The sequence below is a fragment of the Solanum lycopersicum genome, chromosome 8, assembly GCF_036512215.1.
Source record: "Solanum lycopersicum chromosome 8, SLM_r2.1".
NCBI lineage: Eukaryota > Viridiplantae > Streptophyta > Magnoliopsida > Solanales > Solanaceae > Solanum > Solanum lycopersicum.
Window position 1 is genome coordinate 59,663,572 of NC_090807.1, and position 12,632 is coordinate 59,676,203.

Below are 12,632 nucleotides of genomic sequence, written 5' to 3' on the forward strand. Positions count from 1 at the left end.
TATTGAAAATATAAGCAACTTTAAAAAAAGAATCTCATACAAAAGATATTCGATGAAAGAGTTACGGCCATTTGAAGTTTCAACAAATGTAACGTTAAAGAGGTAGTTTTGAAAATTTGAACTTCAAACAGACATAAAACGCGCCTCCGGTGTCCGATCGAGACGATTTTGCTTAATATGATTATTTTTTGGATATCTGCGCAAAGAACCACCACATAGACATATGACTTATAGTTTTACGTTTATCGTTTGACCATCTATATACCAAAATTATAAGAAAAAAATGAATGTCAAATATGATATAGGGATTAAGTTTACCCCGTATATCTCGAAAAAATATGCAACTTTAAAAAAAGAATCGCCTTCAAAAGATAATCGAGGAAAGAATTACGGCTATTTGAAGTTTCAACAAATGTAACGTCAAAGGGGTAATTGTGAAAATTTGAACTTTAAATGGACATAATACGCGCCTCCAAAGTTTGATCGATTGAGATATTTTTTTCCCAATATGATTAATTTTTCGATATCTATGCAAAGAAACACCACACACAACCATAGGACTTATAGTTTTACGTTTATCGATTTTTGACCACATATAGGGAAAAATTATAAGGAAAAAATGAAAGTCAAATTCGATTAAGAAATGGAGTTTACCGCGTAGATCTCGAATATAAAAAGCAACTTTAGAAAAAGAATCGCCTCAAAAAGATACTCGAGTAAAGAGTTACGACCATTTGAAGTTTGAACAAATGTAATGTTAAAGGGGTAATGGTGAAAAATTGAACTTCAAGCTCAGATAAAATGCGCCTCTGATGTCCGATCGAGGCGATTTTTTTCCAATATGTTTATTTCTTTTTGATATCTACACAAGAAAACACCACACACAGCAATAGGACTTATAGTATAATAACGATAATTTCACCATATATATCGCAAAATTATAAGGAAAAAATAAAATTCAAATCTGATAAGAGATTGAGTTTACCCTGTAGATCTCAAAAAAAAATGCAGCTTTAATAAAAGAATCGCCTTAAAACGATACTCAAGGAAAGAGTTACGGCCATTTGAAGTTTTAACAAATTTAAGGTTAAATGGGTAGTTGTGAAAATTTGAACATCTAACGGACAACCTCCAATGTCCGATCGAGGCTATTTTTTTCTATTATTATTATTTTTTGATATCTACACAAAAAAACACCACACGCAGTCATAGAAATTATAATTTTACGTTTATCGGTTTTTGACCATATATAGGGCAAAATTATATGAAAAAAGTGAAATACAAATCTGATAAAGGGATTGTGTTTACCACATAGATCTAAAAAAAAATAAGCAACTTTAAAAAAAGAATCGCCTCCAAAAGATATTCGAGGAATGAGTTACGACCATTTGAAGTTTCAACAAATGTAAGGGTAGTTGTGAAAATTTGAATTTCAAACAGACATTAAACGCGCCTCCGATATCCGATCGAAGCGATCTTTTTCCAACATAATTATTTTTTCCATATCTACTCGATAAAACAACACACACAGTCATAGTACTTATAGTTGTATGTTTATCGATTTTCACCATATATAAGGCAAAATTATATGGAAAAAATGAAAGTCAAATCTGATGAAGGAATTCAGTTTACCCAGTAGATCTAAAAAATATAAGAACCATTAAAAAAAGAATCTCATACAAAAGATACTCGAGGAAAGAGTTACGGCCAATTGAAGTTTCAACAAATGTAACGTTAAAGGGGTAGTTGTGAAAATTTGAACTTCAAACAGACATAAAATGCGCCTCCGATGTTCGATCGAGGCGATTTTTTTAATATGATTATTTTTTTGATATTTACGCAAAAAAAACACCACACACGGACATACGACGTATAGTGTTCCGTCGATTTTTGAACATAAATATGGCAAAATTTTAAGAAAAAAATGAATTTCAAATTGATAAAGGGCAATATTTACCCCGTAAATCTCAAAAAAAAAATAAAGCAATTTTAAAAAAAGAACCTCCTTACAAAGATACTCGAGGAAAGAGTTACGACCATTTGAAGTTCAACAAATGTAACGTTAAAGGAGTAGTTCTGAAAATTAGAACTTCAAACGAACATAAAACGCGTCTCCAACGTCCGATTGAGGCGATTTTTTTCTCCAATATGATTATTTTTTTGATATCTACGCAAAAAAATACCATACATAGATATACAACTTATAGTTTTACGTTTATCGATTTTTGACCACATATAGGGCAAAATTATAAGGAAAAATTAAAGTCAATTCTGATAAAGGGATTGATTTTACCGCGTAAATCTGGAAAAAATATGCAACTTTAAAAAAAGAATCGCCTCCAACTCGAGGAATGAGTTACGGTCATTTTAAGTTTCAACCAATGAAACGTTAAAGGGTTAATTGTGAAAATTTATACTTCAAACAGACATAAAACGCGCCTTTGATGTTCGATTGAGGCAACTTTTTGTCTAATATAATTATTTTTCAATATCAACACAAAAAAGAATACCACACAAAGCCATATGATTATAGTTTTACGTTTATTGGTTTTTTCACCATATACATAAAAAAATTATAAGGAAAAAATAAAAGTTAAATCTGATAAAGGGATTGAATTTACCCCATAGATCTCGAAAAAATATGCAAGTTTAAACAAAGATCTGCCTTCAAAAGATAATTGAGGAAAGAGTTACGACTATTTGAAGTTTCAACAAAGATCCGCCTCCGATGTTCCATCGATGAGATTTCCTTCTCAATATAATTATTTTTTTCGATATCTATGCAAAGGAACTAGGACTTATAGTTTTACGTTTATTGATTTTTGATCATATAGGGCAAAATTTTAAGAAAAAAATGAAAGACAAAGCTGATAAAGGAATTGTCTTTATCGCATAGATCTAAAAAAAATAAGCAACTTTAAAAAAAGAATCGCCTTCAAAAGATACTCGAGGAAAGAGTTACGACCATTTGAAATTTCAACAAATATAACATTAAAGGGGTAGTTGTGAAAAATTGAGTTTTTAAACAGACATAAAACGCGCTTCTGATATCCAATGGAAGCAAATTTTTTTCGTGACATAAAATTTTTAGTTTTACATTTAACGATTTTTTACCATATATATGGTAAAATTATAATTTTACGAGTCCTCAGGGCGCACGCCCCGAGGCCCCCACCCCCCCACCCCCGGAGTCCTCAGGGCGCACGCCCCGAGGACCCCACCACCGGAGTCCTCAGGGCGCACGCCCCGAGGACCCCACCACCGGAGTCCTCAGGGCGCACGCCTCGAGGACCCCACCCCCGGAGTCCTCAGGGCGCACGCCTCGAGGACCCCACCCCCGGAGTCCTCAGGGCGCACGCCTCGAGGACCCCACCCCCGGAGTCCTCAGGGCGCACGCCTCGAGGACCCCACCCCCGGAGTCCTCAGGGCGCACGCCCCGAGGACCCCACCCCCCACCCCCGGAGTCCTCCGGGCGCACGCCTCGAGGACCCCCCCACCACCGGAGTCCTCCGGGCGCACGCCTCGAGGACCCCACCACCGGAGTCCTCCAAGCGCACGCCTCGAGGACCCCACCCCCAGAGTCCTCCAGGCGCACGCCTCGAGGACCCCTCCCCCCCCGGGAGTCCCCAAGGCGCACGCCTCGAGGACCCCACCCCGGGAGTCCCCAGGGCGCACGCCTCGAGGACCCCACCCCCGGAGTCCCCAGGGCGCACGCCTCGAGGACCCCACCCCGGGAGTCCTCCGGGGCGCACGCCTCGAGGACCCCCCCCCGGGAGTCCTCCGGGGCGCACGCCTCGAGGACCCCACCCCCCCCCCCCCGGGAGTCCCCAGGGCGCACGCCTCGAGGACCCCCCCCCCCGGGAGTCCCCAGGGCGCACGCCTCGAGGACCCCCCCCCGGGAGTCCCCAGGGCGCACGCCTCGAGGACCCCCCCCCCCCCGGGAGTCCCCAGGGCGCACGCCCCGAGGACACCCCCCCCCCCCCCCGGGAGTCCCCAGGGCGCACGCCCCGAGGACACCCCCCCCCCCGGAGTCCCCAGGGCGCACGCCCCGAGGACACCCCCCCCCCCCCCGCCGGGACCCCACCCCGGGAGTCCTCCGGGGCGCACGCCTCGAGGACCCCACCCCCCCCCCCCCCCCCGGGAGTCCTCCGGGCGCACGCCTCGAGGACCCCACCCCCCCCCCCCCGGGAGTCCCCAGGGCGCACGCCTCGAGGACCCCCCCCCCCCCCCGGGAGTCCCCAGGGCGCACGCCTCGAGGACCCCCCCCCCCCCCCGGGAGTCCCCAGGGCGCACGCCTCGAGGACCCCCCCCCCCCCGGGAGTCCCCAGGGCGCACGCCCCGAGGACACCCCCCCCCCCCCCCGGGAGTCCCCAGGGCGCACGCCCCGAGGACACCCCCCCCCCCCCCCCCGGAGTCCCCAGGGCGCACGCCCCGAGGACACCCCCCCCCCCCCCCCGCCGGGAGTCCCCAGGGCGCACGCCCCGAGGACACCCCCCCCCCCCCCCCCCGGGAGTCCCCAGGGCGCACGCCCCGAGGACACCCACCCCCCCCCCCCCGGGAGTCCCCAGGGCGCACGCCTCGAGGACACCCCCCCCCCCCGGGAGTCCCCAGGGCGCACGCCTCGAGGACACCCACCCCCCCCCCCCCGGGAGTCCCCAGGGCGCACGCCTCGAGGACACCCACCCCCCCCCCCGGGAGTCCCCAGGGCGCACGCCCCGAGGACCCCGCCCCCCCCCCCCCCCCGGGAGTCCCCAGGGCGCACGCCCCGAGGACCCCGCCCCCCCCCCCCCCCCCCCGGGAGTCCCCAGGGCGCACGCCCCGAGGACCCCGCCCCCCCCCCCCCCGGGAGTCCCCAGGGCGCACGCCCCGAGGACCCCGCCCCCCCCCCCCCCCCCCCCCGGGAGTCCCCAGGGCGCACGCCCCGAGGACCCCGCCCCCCCCCCCGGGAGTCCCCAGGGCGCACGCCCCGAGGACCCCGCCCCCCCCCCCTCCCCCCCCGGGAGTCCCCAGGGCGCACGCCCCGAGGACCCCGCCCCCCCCCCCCTCCCCCCCCGGGAGTCCCCAGGGCGCACGCCCCGAGGACCCCGCCCCCCCCCCTCCCCCCCCGGGAGTCCCCAGGGCGCACGCCCCGAGGCCCCCCCCCCCTCCCCCCCCGGGAGTCCCCAGGGCGCACGCCCCGAGGCCCCCCCCCCTCCCCCCCCGGGAGTCCCCAGGGCGCACGCCCCGAGGCCCCCACCCCCTCCCCCCCCGGGAGTCCCCAGGGCGCACGCCCCGAGGACCCCACCCCCTCCCCCGCCGGGAGTCCCCAGGGCGCACGCCCCGAGGACCCCACCCCCTCCCCCGCCGGGGGTCCCCAGGGCGCACGCCCCGAGGACCCCACCCCCTCCCCCGCCGGGGGTCCCCAGGGCGCACGCCCCGAGGACACCCCCCCCCCCCCCGGGGGTCCCGAGGGCGCACGCCCCGAGAACACCCCCCCCCCCCCCGGGGGTCCCGAGGGCGCACGCCCCGAGAACACCCCCCCCCCCCTCCGGGGGTCCCCAGGGCGCACGCCCCGAGGACACCCCCCCCCCCCCTCCGGGGGTCCCCAGGGCGCACCCCCCCCATCCCCCCCCAGGGAGTCCCCAGGGCGCACCCCCCCCCCCCCGCCGGGGGTCCCCAGGGCGCACGCCCCGAGGACACCCCCCCCCCCCCCCGGGGGTCCCGAGGGCGCACGCCCCGAGAACACCCCCCCCCCCCCCCCCGGGGGTCCCGAGGGCGCACGCCCCGAGAACACCCCCCCCCCCCCCCCCCCCCCCCCCCCCCCGGGGGTCCCGAGGGCGCACGCCCCGAGAACACCCCCCCCCCCCCCCTCCGGGGGTCCCCAGGGCGCACGCCCCGAGGACACCCCCCCCCCCCTCCGGGGGTCCCCAGGGCGCACCCCCCCCATCCCCCCCCAGGGAGTCCCCAGGGCGCACCCCCCCCATCCCCCCCAGGGAGTCCCCAGGGCGCACCCCCCCCATCCCCCCCTGGGAGTCCCCAGGGCGCACCCCCCCCATCCCCCCCCGGGAGTCCCAAGGGCGCACCCCCCCCATCCCCCCCCCTGGGAGTCCCAAGGGCGCACCCCCCCCATCCCCCCCCCGGGAGTCCCCAGGGGGCACGCCCCGCCATCCCCCCCCGGGAGTCCCCAGGGGGCACGCCCCGGGGACCCCCCTCCCCCCCCCCCCCCATCCCCCCCCAGGAGTCCCCCAGGGCGCATGCCCCGAGGACCTCCCTCCCCCCCCATCCCCCCCGGGGAGTCCCCCAGGGCGCATGCCCCGCGGACCCCCCTCCCCCCCCTTCCCCCTCGGGAGTCTCCAGGGCGCCCAATCCCCCCGGGAGTCCCCAGGGCGCACCCCCCAATCCCCCCGGGAGTCCCCAGGGCGCACGCCCCGAGGACCCCCATCCCCCCCGGGAGTCCCCAGGGCGCACACCCCGAGGACCCCCCTACCCCCTCCCCCTCTCCCCCCGGAGTCCTCAGGGCGCACGCCCCGAGGACCCCCCCCCCCCCCCTACCCTCTATTACTACCTACGTAACCCCTTATCCTTCTTACCTACCCCCTTTATTCTACCTACCCTACCCTTTATCTTGCTTACCCTACCTCCCTTGAACCTACCCTACCACCTATTTATCCTAACCCTTATCCTAACCCGTATCCTACCCCCTTATCCTAACCCTCTTCATACCCCTACCCCTCTTAAACCCCCCCCCCCCACCTTGGGACCTCGAGGCGCCTTATCCCAAGACTCCCCCCCCTCCTCGGGACCTCGAGGCGCTGTGCCTTGTGGTCCCCCACCTCGCCCTTAAAAAAAGCTCTTCAAAACAAAATTAATATACCAAAAAATTTTAGTAAACTATTCGAAGCCTGGAGTTATTCATTTAATTAAATTAATCTAAAGTATCCAAAGTTAGAATTAACCAAAACAAAAATAACTAAATACAATCCAACTATTGAGAGAGAGAGCGTAACACTGTATAACAGTGTATATAGGTCGTTTATCAGCTCCTTCCACTTGTATGTTAGCTTTGGTTTTGACAAGGTTGGCTTGAACAAAGAATGTAAAAAAGGAAAGGATTTAGCGATATTTTCTTTTATATTCAATTAGATTTATTAGTTAATATTATCCACTAATAAATATTGGCCTAACAATGCTTGTATACGATGTTATATGCAAAAGGTACCATTTAAGTATATATAAATCTGTTAAAAAGGGGAAAAAACAGACAAGCTTAGAAAATCAGTAACCTGCAAAACTTGTGCCGGAAAGAGGGAACATAAACAAAGTTGCTAGATGATGATGAAAGCTATCTTTTGGAATATCAACACACAGGAATTCTTATTAGATTGCAAATGTTAAATAGACATCATAAGTTCTTATAAGCTTTTATGGAGCCATTTCAACATATGAAACACCTGCAGATGTATATATGAATATTAACACCATGGAAGCCAAAAAAATAATAACTAAACAATGCCCAAACACTAACCACATAAGAATAAGACAGCTAAATATGGCACATTGTGAATGCAAATGTATGCTAATAAGTTAGCTAGACAGGAATTGCTTTCACATTACTCAAATCTAAATCAAGGCTGATGAAATTTCTAGAGATAGCAAAATTGAGCAAAATCAGTGAAAGAAAAGTTACAAGCTTGAGCTCCATCGAGATTTAAATACATAGCACCTGGTGAGAGTTTAAAGGTGACTTGAAATGTATTCGGTTCAAAACATCAGATTTTTTACTCAAATTAGATGAAAAAGATGACAGCAAAATTATAAACACAAGATGGAAGCCAAGTGAAAAGCATAATTATGACACTATGATGGATTGAGGCAGTGAACAATACTAACATACTCATTCAATTTTTTTTAAAAATTCAAAGGGTAAAACAAAGTGCTTGACCAAAATGGACTGATTTAGAACAAGAATATGGTATTTAAAGAGAAAACTAAACCATGATCATGAATTATACACTAGTAGAAATAAAATCACTTGAGAGAAAAAGTGATACATGTAACAGTGAACACACTTAAAAATGAGCATAAATAGTTTCTAGATTAATCAACCTATTTTGAGCACAAACTAAAACTCAAATAAATAATGAAACATTGACAATAGATAACAAATTAAAAGAAACAGGACATCCCCTCCAAATTCTCTCCATTAACACCATTTTCTTTGAAAATTTGACGATAGCTTCCAAGCTTTATATTTTAACCATTAACGTACAGCCTGGCAAAACAAGAGCAGTAACACAATCTGAATTGTTGTTTATTCCCTCGTGGATGTATTTTATTCGTCAAACTTGTGTTTTCTCGTCTCTCTAAAAAAAACCTTAATCAAATGGATAGAGGTCAGACCACATAGGATATTAAGAAGCTCTACTCCCTGTTAGAGATTTAAGTAACTAACCATATAGAAGTTCTATTTAACAAAGAAAGAAACAAAAATATATATACCATCTAATCCATCTAACATCAGATGCTGCTTATTTTTTGAGGCAATGCAATAAGCCCAAAGTCAGAAACTTGTAAAATGATCCAAATAAGTACAAGGCACAAACATGAAAAACACTGCCATGTAAATTTCAACATCTAAATTTGGGTCTTAATTTATCACAAAACAAAGAACTTCAGCCATTGTGTGTTCTTTAAACCAAACCCCTGTTTCTAATTCAACAGAGGAAAGTTCTTCTTCATTAAAGGCATTCTCTGAAGCACTTGCTTTGTCTTCAATTCTTTTGTCAGCACCAGTTCTTCCAGCTTCTGCTGATATCTCAAGGCTTACACCTTGCAAGGACTCAAAACAGTTTGCTAAAAGGGAGAAGCAACAGATCAAGAAGCTTCAAAATTCTTTGAAATTTTATGCACCTGATAGCGCCCCTGCACTTGCTATCAATGCCACTATTGAGAAAACTAAACGCAGGTTTGCCTTCAGTATCTTTCTTCACAATTTTCAAAAAGTTTTACTTCTTATTTGCCTATTTTCCCTAGTTATCATTTTTTGATTGTGTACTAGATAGAGAGTACTTTGGAGCAGAGGTTGTTTGTATAGGATCCAAACTCATGGTGATACACAAAATATTAGTTAAACAGAAATTCAAAACAAACACAAACAGGAGCGGAACAGCAGTGAATGAGATTGCAAACAATAGCAACAAATTGACCATCCATGAAGCTATGAAACCAGATTCCCCTGTTACATATACTACCTTTCCTACTCCACTATTCTTAGGATCCATTCCATTCCCAGAGGCTTATGAGGGAAAGAAAAAAACAGGGGGTGCTCCTCTCCTTACAGTCAAGTGGCTTTCCGCTCCTCTACAACTACCTTTCGCCCAACATGATCACGAACGAAGACAGAGAATTGCGTAGATAGGAGGACGAAACGAGATGTTATTCAAAAACAATACAGAAATGTAATTCAATTTGGCCATAAGGCATATGTACGAGTGTTTATGGTCTTGGAAGTATTCACCAAAGCATCACTTTAGTCATTGAATTGATGTTGTTTGTTTCATCTCAATTGAATTACTAGAATTCATCAATATACAAGAAGAATGGTTTCAGCAAAACAAAATTGAAAATGCTTCATTGCTAATTCTAAGAAGTAACAGCACAGTGAACTATTACTCATGTCTGATATACCAAATCCCCCATTCCTACAAGTTAATTTCGAGGTTATATATAAATTATTCGATCGATCAACTAAAGCCCTGATCCTAAGTCAAATGAAAATGAGAAAAAGTAAATTATTCAATCAAATCAATTAAACCCCCAACCCTAAATCAGATGAAAATGGGAAAAAGTAAATTATTCAATCAAATCAACTAAAACTCCAACCTAAATCAGACGAAAATGGGAAAAAGTACCTGAAATCTAGCAGTGGCATACGAAAATTGATTCAAGAAGCATAGGAATATCTCTACTCATTTGCCAATTTTATCCTCACCACCATCATTTCGCCATTTTCTTGCTGCAACACCCACAAAAAAGTGGTTTTGTTTGATTGAAGAAGAAGTAAAATTGAACCCATCTTCATTGCTACTATGGAAGAGTATGATAGTGAAGAAAGAAGAGAACAAACTACTGTATTTGTGTTGAAATGAAAAGAGCCGTTATTTGTATTCGAAATTGAAATGAAAAATATCAAAATAAAGGAAGCCGGGCGTCAATTCTTAACGTATATAATCAAATTTATAAAATTCAAAGGTTTTTGATTTTAATGAAATAAAATACTTCCCCCACCTATATTAACTCAAGTTTTGAGTCTTTTTTTGATTTTTTAAATAAACTTAAATTTTCAATCTTCTTTTAAAATATTCTTTCAATTTTATCCTTTCAAATTAGAATCGGAATTAGTTAGTATAATTAATATTTATTTTTATAATAATTAATAGCAGTAAAAATAAACACCTTAAAGTTACTTCAAAACTTAAGCTAATGTGAAATAGAGAGAGTAAGTATGAACTAATTAATTTGAAAATATAATCTACTAACTAACTAATAGTACTAATTTAACAAAAAAAAATCAAGTGAATTTTTAATATTCATAAAATATACTAATTAGTTATACACATAATTATATAAAAAACATACACATTATTTCAAATTCGTTAATGTGCCTAATTAGAATCAAGTTTCACTTCATATAGTAACATAATTATTTATCATTCCAAGTTGTTCAAAATTCTACAGATGATACACCAAATTTTTTCTCACTTCGATAAGTCAATTAGTAATGAAGAACTCATACAAAATTCTAGATCTAAAAAATTTAACTGTAATAATAAGAACTCTTGTCGATGTTATTGACTACAACTTAAAGAGTCCAGAGTAGCCCTTAATAGACAACTTTGTAAAATAAGGTTTGAAGAGATGGTTTCGATATAATGGTAAGAGGGTCATCGTCTTGTGAAAAATTAAACGGTTGAACCACTTTTTCGACGTGAGCAAAAGTTGTGCAATTTCTTTTAAAAAATCTGTTAAATGTAAAAAATAGGCGTTAAGAAGGTGTGAACATATGTGTTGGTTACCCAACTAATTATGGAAATAAAGTTAGAGGTTTTGGCTATAGTTTAGTGTCTCACCTCTCTTCCCTATCAATAAATTTTCTCCAATCTCACAACATAATCCTTTGGTTCCATGGAATCAGAGGATTTTAAGCTTGAAAATACTGATTTAAGTGGCAAGGGTCTTGTTTTCTTTATTTTGTATTAAGCTTGAATCTTGTTGCTTTCTCCAAACTCGTTGATGCTTAACTACTATGTGCATGTTTAACTGGCCTTATTAATAAAGAAAGGGAAACATGTTTAACATTTGATTCTAGCTTTTTCTATTTTCACTATGAATAGTTATTTATGTTTGCTGTTTGGTCATTTCTTAGGTTACACATAAATGTAATATAACTCTACCGGGCACGAAGGCAGCCTGTCCCATATCAACGAAGCTGTCAATCACACCTTGTAATCACTTAGTTAGCACCTTGGAGATCAATTTATACAACATGAGATTGGTCGAAATACCTTTATGGAGGAAGGAGATGGTACCTTAGGCACCAATGTGAAAGAACTGAACATAGCTTCTGAAATCTCCTCTCCTGATCATGATAGCAATCTCGCAATTGTTCTTGAATCTCTAGCAAATGTCTTCTAGATTCAAGTATTCTTTGCTCCACTTTAGAGAAGTCCTTGTTATTTAACTGTTTCATAGCAACTTTCATTTACTTTAACTTGTTCCATACCTTCACCATGTAAGTGCCCTGTACAGGCACTTTGCGCAATGTCCATAAAGTCTTTGTGGTGACTCAGGTGATTAAGAAACCTGAAGGGTCTGGCGTGCTTCCCTTTTATCTCTTCAATTGTGACACAAAAGAAGGACATGATCAGAGAAGTGTGGGACTTGCAGATGTGGCCATGAGTCATCCAAGAAGGGTTCACAACGGCCCTGTCAATTCTGCCGCGAACATGAGAATTTGTCCAGGTATATAACCTTCCAACAGTCTTAAGCACGGACAATCCAGTATTAGTCAGTAAGTTCCCTCCTTCACCTCAGCATCCTGAATTTGGCTCCCCAACCTATCGTCTAAATTTAGAACAGCGTTGAAATCACCCATTATCAACCATGGTTGTTGATTGGTGGGTTCCATTCCTTCAAGCAGTTGCACATGTCAATCCTATCCTTGATGGTATGAAGTCCATAGACTGCAGAGAACATTAAACTTATTTATATCCCCGTTTCTTTGATGAATAGAACAGTGCACCAGTGACCTTTTTCATTTGATCCATACCAGCTCCATTGGGGAAAAACTTTCTTCGCTATGACGGGAGCCTTTTGCTTTGTGACTCGATGTTCGGTTATAGCTAAAACTACTATGTTCTCCTTCTTTATTACTCAAGGCAGCTCTTTGTGTTTGAACTGCTTATTGAAGCCCCTTACATTCCAGGAGGCTACTATCATTGAGTTTTCGGTAAGGGTGAATCAGGAGTCTTGTCCCCTCCGTGTCTGCTACTCTGCCCCCTTTCTACCACGTACGTCCATTGCAACTTGAAATACCTGCTGGAAAGTAGTCTCCTGCAGTGGACTAAAGCAATTATTAAAATCACCTTGGGCTC

At 46.5% G+C, this 12,632-nt stretch overlaps 1 long non-coding RNA gene across 1 annotated transcript; it reads right to left on the reverse strand.

Moving 5' to 3' along the window:
- Positions 1-8,423: 8,423 nt before the first annotated feature.
- LOC104648867 (uncharacterized) lies at positions 8,424-10,193 on the reverse strand. Its single transcript, XR_003247688.2, has 2 exons — positions 9,891-10,193; positions 8,424-8,808 (listed from the first exon to the last, which is right to left on the reverse strand). It is a non-coding gene; the product is annotated as an uncharacterized lncRNA (long non-coding RNA).
- Between the last annotated feature and the right edge of the window lie 2,439 nt (positions 10,194-12,632).